This window comes from Desmodus rotundus, chromosome 3 (assembly GCF_022682495.2).
Source record: "Desmodus rotundus isolate HL8 chromosome 3, HLdesRot8A.1, whole genome shotgun sequence".
Classification (NCBI taxonomy): Eukaryota; Metazoa; Chordata; class Mammalia; order Chiroptera; family Phyllostomidae; genus Desmodus; species Desmodus rotundus.
In genome coordinates this window covers 66,490,821-66,503,565 of record NC_071389.1, presented here as the reverse complement: position 1 = coordinate 66,503,565, position 12,745 = coordinate 66,490,821, and the positions used below count along the sequence as shown (strand labels likewise).

At 43.2% G+C, this 12,745-nt stretch overlaps 1 pseudogene; it reads right to left on the bottom strand.

Moving 5' to 3' along the window:
* Positions 1-10,817: 10,817 nt before the first annotated feature.
* On the bottom strand, positions 10,818-12,273 carry LOC112309149 (elongation factor 1-alpha 1 pseudogene; annotated as a pseudogene).
* Positions 12,274-12,745: the final 472 nt, after the last annotated feature.

Below are 12,745 nucleotides of genomic sequence, written 5' to 3'. Positions count from 1 at the left end.
GTTGGGACCACAAAATGAGAGGACCTGCCCAGAGAGTGGAGGAGGCCCGCTGCCTGCTTTAGGACTGTGTGAGAATGGTTGTGTAAATACTTGTAGTAACTCGGCAAGGACCTGATATCTGCCCAGCCGCACACCCCCATGCTTTGCACTCAGGACTATATGAGAGGGAAAAACTGAATGGCGGTGCGGTGGGGTGCAGTTCCCGGGCTGCCCCCACCTTCCCCAGCTCCTAGCTTACATCTTGAGGAGCCAGAGAGTAGGATCCCATATCGAGTATCCTCATCTTTCTGTCCTCATTCCTGTCTTTGAACAGTGTAAAAGGTGGAAGACATGCAGCAGAAACACATCCAGACCCATCCTCCAACTTTTTCTGATGTTTGGATCTTAGTAGAGCTACAGCACATTTTTTAGAATTTAGAATGCCGTGGGAGTGTGTGTTGGGGAGGAGTGGATAAGAAGAAGTGGAAGAAAGAAGAGAAATCCAGGAGGAAATTGCCTCAGGCGCCTCAATCAGACCTTTGCTAATTAGGGAGCGGTTTGCAGATTTCTCTCTAGCTCATCAATTTGTTTAAAAAATGGTCTTGGTCTTGTTTGATTCTAACAAAAGGCTCTGGACTGCCCCTTTTCCTTTTCTTCCTGCTGAGCTGGGGTAAATTCGGGCAGCTGGGCTGGGCTGGGAACTGGGTGTCGCTGTGACTAGCGGGAATGCCCAATGCCAGAGCACTCAGCGGACACTCCTCGTTCCATCTTAGCTGCTGCTTAGTTTTACGGTCAAGTTGAAGTAATTCAAAATGGTCTGCCTGGGCCTAAGAAGGCACTTCCCAAGGCTTGGGGTACTATAGTTTCTGTCTGCACTGGTCCTGGGACTGATTAGCTTCAACAGAAGTGGGACCTGGAGTTCACACATCCCAAGTTCCCTACAGAAAATGACCTGTCTAGCTGGGAAAAACACATAAACCTACAAATACAAACAAGGCTCCAGCACCCATCTGCTGCCAGCAGCTCACCAGCCATTCTGCTGAGCAGCCTGCATGCTGCCCCTTCACTGCCAAGGCTGAACTTGGACTGCATAGATGGACAATGCTGGGGGAAGCAGTATGTCTACAGAAACAAGGTTTCTTTCTTTTCTTTCTTTCCTTTCCTTTTTTCTTTTCTTTTCTTTCTTTCTTTCTTTCTTTCTTTCTTTCTTTCTTTCTTTCTTTCTTTCTTTCTTTCTTTCTTTCTTTCTTTTTCTTTTAAGGATTTTATTTGTTCACTTTTAGAGAGAGGGGAAGAGAAGGAAAAAGAGAGGGAGAGAAGCATCAATGTGTGGTTGCCTCTCGCACGCCCCATTGTGAGGACCTGGCCTTCAACCCAGGCATGTGCCTTGACCCGGAATGGGACCTGCGACCATTTGCTTCACAGCCTGAGCTCAATTCACTGAGCTACACCAGCCAGGACATGTTTCTTAGTGAACCTCATATTCCACTGCTACTAGAAATTACTGTAGACTCACCAGACTCCTCCCAAATTTGCTTTTCCTCAAAGTCATATTACCACCCACCCCCCAACCATGCCATTGAAAGTGCCAATTTTCTTTCTAAATTTGGGTTGCATCTAAGTTGTCAAATTGGATGATGAGGATAGGGGGTTGTTCCAGGAAGAAAGTTGAGTCCTGGGTTTCTTCTCTTCATTCTTTCTGCAGCACCACTGCCAAGGGCACTGCAGCAGGTGACTCTCTTCAAATATCGCCAAACTACTGCTTAGAAGTCAAGTGCAAACTCAGTCCTGTTCTTTAAAATGGGTCCTTCTGTCCTCCGTGCCTGACCAACAAAGTGGGGTGGGGTGGGTTTGGCTAGGAGGTGATGAGTCCAATGCCAGGTTTTTCTGAAAAGCAAGGAACGAGGTAACAGCCCGAGGTCTCTTCTCTTGGGAGATCCAGAGTTAGTTGTGAAGGCCCAGAGGAAAGCAGTCCCTGGGAGCTGCACTCCTTTTCTTTTCCCACCTTCAGCCGGCATCTGAAGGGCACTCCACTACTAGACACCGTTTGTTTTGCTACTTTCATTAAATTGGGGACTGGCAAAAATCAGTCTTTCTGTGGCAATCTTTGCTTGCTACAGAAACACAGGAACACAAACTTCTTTTAGAAGTTTAAACACCCACAAAGGCCTCTGAGATTTGCCCACCCCAAGACCAGCTCTTGGAACCCCAGCAAACCTAGCACAAATTTGTAGGGAGTGTGAAATGAGTTAACTCCTCAGCTAGCAGCTAGTCGTTTTAGCTCAAGCCAGTAATTTTCAATGAGTTGCAAAGTAATGATTGCTGCTTGCCTCTATGCCTCCGGCAAATATACCTACCACCCTTGTGTCAGTTTATTTTTGCTCCACCCCTTAAAATGAAAGCCCACAAGATGGCAAATTAGAGAGCCGATTTCCTCTGTTGCAAATGAAACCGCTAACCCTCAAACCAAGACTTCCCTCCTCCTCCCTCCCTGCCATCTGACTCCTGCTTAGGCAGCCCTTCCCCAGAAGTCTGCCGAGTCCCACCTTCCCTCGTTAAACAGGCGGCTTGTGAGTAGTTTGTTTTGCTATATTTTTAACTTTCTAAAAATATTTTGAAAAGCTCTCCCTAGGGCTAGGGAAACTTTAGTTCCTGTTAAGCCACGTGGTTACAAAAATATACTGGAAGAGAGCTGCCTGGTTTTCTAAAAAGCCAGGCATGGCTTGAAGTCAACATACTTGGAAAGAAACTGACTTTTAGTCACTGTTGAGAATAGTCAGGAGCAGGAGTGAGCCTCCAAGGGAATTGGTCTTTCCTCCATTGCTCTGGATCCTTGGGGAGGCAGAGCTGGCTTGCCCTGTGCCTTGGCAGTTGTCTAGAGATGTGGGAAGAATGGCGAGTGCAGACTTCTCTAGGGCTTACCCTGTGGACCCTGGAATAGGCTCCTTGAGTCTCCTACTAGATCTTTGTCCAGTCCCATTTCTTTGTCCAGTTGCAGCCTTTCTCTTTACAATTTCTTTCCCTGAAGTTGGGGCGCATAGCCAGGGTCCAGTGCTCCTCCGTTCTGACCTCTGGCACGTCTGAACAGCCCCATGGCTGAGTAGGGGTAAGTGTATGGGATTGGGTGTGTGTGCTTTCAGAGAAAGGGAAGTGTCACTGGCCTCTTGTATTGGAAAACCAGGTTAGCTGTCTCAGGGCGATGAGATGACTCAGAAGGGACTTTCTTCCTCCCCTCCTTCGGGCTGAATTTTGAAGGTGTCTGTCAGTCTGAGTATTGGTGGGTGGACCACCTCAGCCAACCTGGCATTCTTAGTTTCTCTGCTCTCCGCTTTTCCTGGTCTCGCTCTCTACTTCTCTCGATAGGTTTCTCTCTCCTAGCACCACAGACAGCTCCCTGGGCGCGCAAACGAGCAAAGTACCCCGGCGGACAGGTTCCAGGCAAAGCTTAGGCAACCGCAGGGGGCGCGCCGGGTTAGAGTTCGCTGCGCCCGCGGAGGACGTCAGCGAGGTGATTACAAAGGACCTCCCCATCAGGGTTTCCTGATTAGCTCTAGGTCCAAAAAAGGTCACATTCCAGAGAACAAAATCTTCAGATCAATAAAGTAATTCACAAACCAAAAGATCTCGGGGCAAGTAGTGCTCAATGACAAATCAACTCCAAACCGCCCCTATTTAATAAGTTCTTAGTGGAAGTCAACTGGAGAGGAGCGGGGCCTCAAGTCTGCAGCTTTGAAACCCTCGCGCCCAGGCTGCAGCGCGGTCGCCAGTGGAACCTCTCCAAACGGCAGTTTCACTTCCTCTGCTCGCACAGCACCCAGTGTGCTCTGCGAAACGCAGCCTCCGCCGATGGAAGCCCAGAAGAAGCACTCCCGAGGCAGCCGCCCGCCCTGCAGTTCGGGTCGAGCGGAGTCCCTGATCTCCACCACTGTTCCCACCCGGTGTCTCCTCCCTGCCAGTCTGGGACTCTTCCAGCTGTGGCTACTATCTGGCCCTGCGGGAGCTCCACTGGAAGAAGAGGACCTTCGCGAGCGCGATATTGAACTTGATTTACGATGAAAGGGCTTGTCACTTTGTGGAGCTCATTCATTCCCTCCCCCACCCACCCCTATCTCCGGTCGCCTGACTTGATTCATTAGTGTAGAGGCCCTTGGTTTAGAGGTCTTCCCGCCTCCTCCTAACGCATTGCAGCCAGCGGTTTGCGCCCGGCTCCAAGCCCCGCTCTCATGCGTGGGCTCCTCACAGGATCTCCCGCGGTGTGTGCCCCAGCCCAGTCTTTGCGCTCCTCCCGCCTGGGGACAGCCGGGTGGCCACAAGTTCCTGCTCCCGGTTACAGACGGTGATTCAGGGAGGAATGTGCGCATCAGGACCCCATAGACCGGGGACAGGAATCCAGATGCTTTAATGAACGGTGCATGGATTGGGCCTGCAGAGCAGGCCCCTTCTCTCACATCTCTGTGGGCTCGGGAGGGACTCTAAAGCCTTCTCCTTTTTCTACGAAGATAATAAAATAATCTTTGCCCAGGTGGGAGCTCATATCTGTAGCCCTCTTCATATTCTCCCTCCCCCAAAAGGCCCCATGGCTGGAAATGGCTGTCTCCTTCAGATTTTTCCTTAATTCTTGGAAGCCAGCTCTTTTTTGTGGACCCCTCCCCACAATTTCCCCTCTGGTTCTCCTCTTCCTCTTTCTTGTTAAAGTTGCAGGGATGGAAATGCTAAGTGGAATTTAGAAGCTGGTAAAGACTTGTAGCAGCATAGATTGCCCGCATTTGTAAGCTCAAGAAGCATTGGGGAGCCGGCAAAGCTTGCAGGGTCTGGAGGAAGGGGTGTTCCAGGGCTCCCATCCTTAGGTGAAATGGGAGGAAAAGTTTTCTATATATATACTGTCGCCTCGAGAGAGAGGAATTAAACATTGATGGTGCACTGTTTCCCTACTCCCATGCTACAAAATTAGAGTGCCCATTGTGGAAAAATCGTCTACATTCTAAAACCAATAGGCTGACAGAGTGTTAGAAAAAGAAGAAAGTTGTTGCTACTCACTCCCTGTCATAGGGAAGCTGAGTTACTTGGTGTAGTTTCCAGATGTGGGAGTCCTCCAAATGAAGAGACCACAGTAGGCCTCTTTCTCACTGGCCAGTTTTCTCCTTGAGTGAATTGCTATGAAATGATTTCCTAGTGATCTAATTTGAAGCTTTTTTTCCCTTAAGATTTCTCATTTGAAAGAATTGGCATGTCATAATTTCTGAAAGATGTAAATAATGTTTGGTAAGTACCACAGAAAGAGCTGATTGCACATCTTTCTTTTGCACCAACTCTTGCCTGCCCCAGGCTGGGCATTTGCAGAACTATGGGAAGGGGAGATCTGTCCCAGATTTTAAGAGACAGAGTTGCCTATGGGAAATGGGGTGTATCAGAGCCACAAATCACTTTAAAACATCAAATTATCATTTATTTGCTCCATTTCCCACAAACTTTTGCTGTTAATAATGGAAGCGTACGGAATAGTTTCCATTCAATTAAGATTTCAAAAGGACATCTACTTCCTCACCAACCTTGAGTGAGCACACTGTGGCATTACATTAAACATGTTCATATGTGAATAAATGCATGTTACCGTATAATCTTTCTCATCGATAGATTGGCCCATGAAGTCATATAAAGCACAAAAGGATAAGTGTGGCATGGGGTACTTTATTTTACCTTTCTTTCTGGCAATCCACATTTTGCATCTCCTCTGCTGACGTCTCTAGATTTATCTCGCAGCACATCACTAAGAACCAGTTCTTCCCATCCATTGGTGTCATATGTTAGCCCTCTGCCCGCCCACTCAACCTTGCCCAATCAGAGAGCAGGTAAGAAAGGGGTTGTGCTGTTCTCTGGCCCTCTGTACTCCTCCTTCAGCACTGTGTAGTTTTCCCAGGCGTGCCGAGTTCCAAAGACCGGGTCCAAACTTTTGTTACCCCTTTCTTCTACCTCTTTTGTTATTATTTTGGGTTACAACCCTTTGCCCCTGACGGGCCCAAAGGGATGACATTATGCAACTCCACGCACACCACCTTGTGGCTGATGGCTTAATTATCCTTGTAGAAGGCACAATTATTTTCACGTGCTCAAAGTCCTCCCATGAAGATATTTATTAGGGTAGAATTTGATTAGAATTGATATAAACATTAAGACCTTTCCACCTCATTTAGCAAAGAAATAATGACTGCTTTCATTTCAGGAACTGCTAATAGACCTGATGGCCAGGGATCTGGTGAGAAGCGTCAGGTGAGTGAATTCAGTAAAGAAAGGCTCTAGCCTGCCTGGAGACTTAAAAAAAGAAAGAAAGAAAAAAGAAAAAGAAAAAGAAAAGAAGCCGAGGTCCTCAGAGTTGGTTCTGCTCTCCATTCCTGTCTTGTTTTTATCCTCCTGATTTTTTACTTTGCTATTTTATATATTTGGGGTGTTTTTATGCGGGCAAAGGTAGATGGGTCAAGCATTTCTATTGAGGGATGTCAATGCTGAAAAGTTGAATTAAACTTGTGCATTTATTGAATCCTACTATTAACTTTTTGGAACAGGATTAAAAAAAGAACTATTGAAAACACTGCTTCTTTCCCACAGGGCTGTATACCTCTATGGCATTTCAGGAAGGATCCCCCCTACTTGCCAACATGTTTACAGGCTTTTCGTTTCTTCCCGTAAATGATCTAGTTCCTATGGAGAACATGACTCTCACTTGGTTCTGCCCAGAAATTTGGCAAAAAGTTATTTTCCAATATCCACATTAATAAGTAATTGGATTTTAAGCAGAGCTGATCTTGATCCAAACCCAGGATTGGTAGGAATCTCAAATGTCATCTAGTTTATTACTTATTTTAAGCTTTAGGTTTTTTCCTACAACATATCTGCTTAGTGTTTTTTTCTTTCATCCATGTCCCCTCTCCCATTTTTTTTCCTGTAAAGGTAGAGAGAGAAAGGGAAGGAAAGAGATACTATAGTATTATAGCATTTTCAGATGATTCTTGACTTTCAATTTTAATGAAATTAAATTTTTTGTCGTCAAATCCTACTATAAAAGAAACGAACCTTTTGTAAAACTTAACTTTTCTGTTATAAAAGTAATGCATGCTCACTGTAGAACATTTATAATATACTGAAGAGTAGAGAGAAGAAATAAAGTCCATCTTCTATCACTCAAAGACAAGTACTGCTAATACTTGATTTATTATTTCTAAATGTTTTGCTGTGAATTTTTACGTAGTTGTGGTCACACTTCATCTGGGATATCATTTATGCTTTTCTCATGTAGAACCAATATTTCTATGTCTTATTTCCAACTCTTTCTCAGTATAATATTTGATACAAAATATTCTCTCCTATAAATGTGTCATGATAGAGTCAACTATTCTTCCATTGCTGGACATTTAGATTGTTTTCCTTAACTTGAGATAAATAATACTTCAGTGAGCACAAAAGCAAGATGTTGGAGAATGGATTCTATATGTTATTTGGTGTATCACTTTATTATTTATCTTGATTGGGAAGGGAAGCAATGAAAGAGTAAGATGCCCTGCTCAAGAAGGGAAATGAATTACTGATCAAAGGCAGTGGTTTCAGTGAATAGTGCAAATTCAGTCCAAGCAAATTTAGAGCTGTGTGAATTAGCCTGTATGTGTTGTGGTGAAGTAAACTAAAAATACCACTTGCTTTTTTAAAATTTTTGAGCCTGTACTTTGAGCTGCACTGACTGTGGGTATGAATTTGGCAATCTCCTCATCAGAGGAAGCTTGTCTGACTAAAGGAGAAAGAAGGTTAGGTCTCTTCTGAGTTGGGATGATAGCACATTACTCGCCTGGTCTGCCCTACTGTTTTCTGTGCTCCCACTGTTCTGTGGGTAAAAGAAGGCTTTAGCTTCTAGGGCTGTCAATTTGGCACCTGTCATCAGAACTAAATTCAGGTTAAAGAAAAAAAAAAAAACATAACCCACAGGGAAATTTGAGGGTGGGGGCGGAGAGTTGAGGAAAAGAACTAAATAGCAATAGTCTACCCTTTCATTTACGTGACACACATTAACCATAACACAGAAGTTCCAGGAGAACTGTCTTGTTCTCTTGTCTCCAGGAGCCCATGTAGGGCGCTTTAATTGCCACATTTTCAAACCGCTATAATGGGGAGGATGTCTTAGTAATTACCTTAATGAGATAACACCTTTCCTTCCCTCAACCTACTCATTATCATGCCTCTTGTTCAAATTTCAACTACAAAGAACTATACTTGTAAAAAAAAAAAGTCTGAAATGTATTGTTCCAGGTCTCATACACTTAAAATAATCACATTACACATATCTTAAAATTATGAAAGAAATAGTACACACAGGCAATTCAAATATGTTAAAGGAAAGGCTTGAGATAAGTAAACTAAACATCTGGGTGCCCTTTAATTATTCTTGGCTGGATTCTTTATCTTGACCTCTAGTGATGCTTAGGTGCCAAAGTGATGAATTTTAAGATGTTGGGCTGTGAAGACGTGCAGCTGCAGCACTGATGGCTTTAGGAAGGGATGGTAACAAGGTTAGCTGCATGTGAAGTGTGAATTGAGATTTTTGCAAAGAGACTGTGATTGCAGATGGGCATAATGTTGTACCCTTGCATGAAATCTTGCTATTATTGTATAATGGTCAGACAGAGTGTGAAATGACTTATTACTTTTCTTTTATTCTTTAATGAAGTTGGTTAGAGTAGCAGTACGACTGCTAGTCAATAATAGTAAAGCACACCCCCCCCAAAACTATGACTGGTGCTGACATATTAACTATTTATTTAGTTTTGACTTTTTCTCTTAATTTTCATGAATATCCATATGCAAACAGAAGCATCTCTTGATCTATATAGTACAAATTGGCAGTGATTGGAGTATCTGCACCTACCATTATTACCCTCCATAAACACTACATAAGGCCATGGTGCATATAAAATATTACAATGTCCAAGAATATTTCATAACACTTTTAAGTGTTTAAAAATGCTGTAATGCTTTTAGGCTGATTTCGGCATGGAATTGTGATTTGAAAACGCTATTTGGAGTTATATGGGTAACACTGAAATATCAGTTTATCATTATAGTGGCTAGAAGTGCTTTATGGAACAGAACATAGTAAAACCCAGTATGAGGCATGCTCTAACATGGCTTGAGTTACAGGGAAGATCAAATTAGTTACTTGTTTTATAATATGGAGTAAATATCTTTCCTCCTATTACACATGTCTTTCTTTATATCACATAGTCCATAGTGCAAATGTTTCTCTACTTGTCAATATTAGCATCACAAAAGATAATACCTTAGGTTTTACAAGTCAAACAGAAACAAAGCTACCATGTTAAAAACAAAACAAACAAAAGACCCTCTCTCAGGTATACAGTTAATCTTTGGGCTCCAGATGCTCATGTTAGAAACACTAATAAATATGCATTCAATAAATATTTGGTTTTGGAGATTAGGGTTTTTAGTCACTATAGAAACTTTTTATATGGTATGTAAGATTCAAATCATAAAGCATTGGTGTGATACTCTTTTTTAAGCATATTTTATTGATTGTGTTATTACAATTGTCCTAATTTTTCTCCCTTTGCCCTCATCCACCTGGTATCTTCCTTCCTTCCAGCAGCCTCCTCTTTAGTTCATGTCCATGGGTTGTGCATATAAGTTCTTTGGCTCCTCCATTTCCTATACTATTCTCAAAATCCCCCTGTATATTTTGTACCTACCAATTATGCTTTTTAATCCCTGGCCTTTTTCCCTATTCTCCCCCTTTCCCCTTCCAGCTGATAACCCTCCATGTGATCTCCATACCTATGATTTTGTTTCTGTTCTGGTTGTTTGCTTAGTTTTTTTTTTTTTTTTTTAGATTCTCTTGTTGATAGTTGTGAATTTGTCACATTTTTTTGTTCATAGTTTTGATCTTCCTCTTTTTCTTAAATAAGTCCCTTTAACATTTAGTGTAATAATGGCTTGGTGATGATGAACTCCTTTAGCATTACCTTGTCTGGGAAGCACTTTATATGCCCTTCCATTCTATTCAAATGATAGCTTTGCTGGATAGAGTAATCTAGGTTGTAGGTCCTTGCTTTTCATCACTTTGAATACTTCTTGTCAGTCCCTTCTTGCATACACAGTTTCTTTTGAGAAATCAGCTGATAGTCTTATGGGAACTCCTTTGTAGGTAACTCTCTCCTTTTCTCTTGTAGCTTTTAAGATTCTCTCCTTATCTTTAGCTTTTGGCATTTCAATTATGATATGTTCTTGGTGTGGTCCTCTTTGGGTCCAACTTTTTGGGGTCTCTCTGTGCTTCCTGGACTTGTATGTCTATTTCCTTCACCAAATTAGGAAAGTTTTCTTTGATTATTTTTTCAAATAAGTTTTCAATTTATTGCTCTTCCTCTTCTCCTTCTGGCATCTCTATGATTTGGATGTTGGCATGTTTGGTGATGTTCCAGAGTCTTCTTATACTATTCTTGGTTTTTTGAATTCTTGTTTACTTCTTTCTGTTCTGGTTGAATGCTTATTGCTTCCATATATTCCAAATTGTTGATTTGAATCCCAGCTTCTTTTCCTTCACTGTTGGTTCTCTGTAGATTTTTCCTTTTTTTTTTCTTATTAAACTTTGTTTTAATGGGTCTCAAAATTCTGTGACAGGTTTTGGTCAAGTTGTTTCCATTAAAAAAGTACTGATTTTAAAAAGTAATAACTGAAAAATTGCCACACACACAAAAAACCCAAATGGTCCATAAAACATTTTCCTTTCCTTCTGAAGGTTTTATGATGCATTTTAATCATTAATCAGTCCTTTACTATTAAACTTAAGTGGCTAATTGAGAAAACAGTTCTGAGATTGTTCTTCCACCACTGATTAAGACTGAGGTGGCAGGTGTTGGGGATAATATCCATTTAGCCTTTTGAGCTTCCTGGGCAGACTTGGTGACTTTGCCAGCCCCATGTGCCGTCTTGTCCACTGCTTTGATGACACCACCAGCAACTGTCTGTCTCACGTCACGCACAGCAAAGCGGCCCAGAGGAGGATAGTCAGAGAAGCTCTCAGCACACGTGGGCTTGCCAGGAACCATATCAACGATGGCAGCATCACCAGATTTCAAAAACTTTGGACCATCTTCCAACTTTTCCCCAGAACAATGATCAATCTTCTCCTTCAGCTCAGCAAATTTGCAAGCGATATGAGCTGTGCGACAGTCCAGAACAGGTGCATAGCCAGCACTGATTTGGCCAGGATGTTTGAGGATGATCACCCGAGCTGTGAAGCCAGCTGCTTCCATTGGCGGGTCATTTTTCCTGTCACCAGCCACATTGCCGCAATGAACATCTTTGACAGACGTGTTCTTGACATTGAAGCCCACATTGTCCCCAGGAAGAGCTTCACTCAAAGCTTCATGGTGCATTTCATCAGAGTTTACTTCAGTTGCAATGTTGACTGGAGCAAAGGTGACCACCATGCCAGGTTTGGGAACATCGATCTCTACTCGACCCACAGGGACAGTACAAATACCACCAATTTTGTAGACACCCTGGATGGGCAGACGCAGGGGCCTGTCAGTTGGATGAGTCAGTGGCAGGATGCAGTCCAGAGCTTCAAGCAGCGTGGTTCCACTGGCACTGCCATCTTTACAGATGACTTTCCATCCCTCGAACCAGGGCATGTTAGCACTTGGCTCCAGCATGTTGTCGCCATTCCAACCAAATTATGCTACTGTATCAGGGCTGTAGCAAATTTCCTTAATGTAGGTGCTGACTTAAACAATTTCCTCGTATCTCTTCTGGCTATAGGGTGGCTCAGTGGAATCCATTTTGTTAACACCAACAATCAGCTGTTTCACACCCAGTGTGTAAGCCAGAGGGGCATGCTCACCTGTCTGCCCATTCTTGGGGTTACCTGCTTCAAAGTCATCGGCACCAGCAGCCACAACTAGGACAGCACAGTCAGCCTGAGATGTGCCTGTAATCATGTTTTTGATAAAGTCCATGTGTCCTGGGGTATCGATGACAGTCACATAGTGCTTGCTGCTTTCAAATTTCCACAGGGAGATATCAATGGTGATACCACGCTTGCGTTCAGCTTTCAGTTTTTCCAAGACCCAGACGTACTTGAAGGAGCCCTTCCTCATCTCAGTAGCCTCCTTCTCAAATTTTTCTATGGTTCTTTTGTTGATCCCACCACATTTGTAGATCAGATGACCTGTAGTGGTAGCCTGATTCTATGTGTCCAATGACCGCAATGTTGATGTGAGTCTTTTCCTCTCCCATTTTAGCTTTGATTTGGTGGTGGTTTTCATAACACCTATGTTCTGGAAGCACATCCATTGTGGAAAAAATATATACAGTTTTTCTTTATTTCACTCAGTGTAACCTTCATTTCTTTCTTTATGTTGTTGCTGTACTCAAAGAGTTCTTTGAGCATCCCGATCACCAGTGTTTTGAACTCTGCATCTGATAGGTTGGCTATCTCAGTTTTGTTTAGTTTTTTTTCTGGGATTTTGTTTTGTTCTTTCATTTGGGCTGTATTTGTTTGTCTCCTCAATTTGGCAGCCTCCCTGTGTTTGTTTTTGTGTATTAGGTAGAGCTGCTTTGACTCCCTGTCTTAGTAGTGTGGTGTATTGTTGAAAAGGCACCTATAAATTGTAAATTATGTGTGTGGAGCACTAGGTACTTCCCAGGGCAGCGCAACCTGATTCACTGCTTTGTGGCTCTGTGTGGGGAGAGGGCTCAGAGAGGGGAC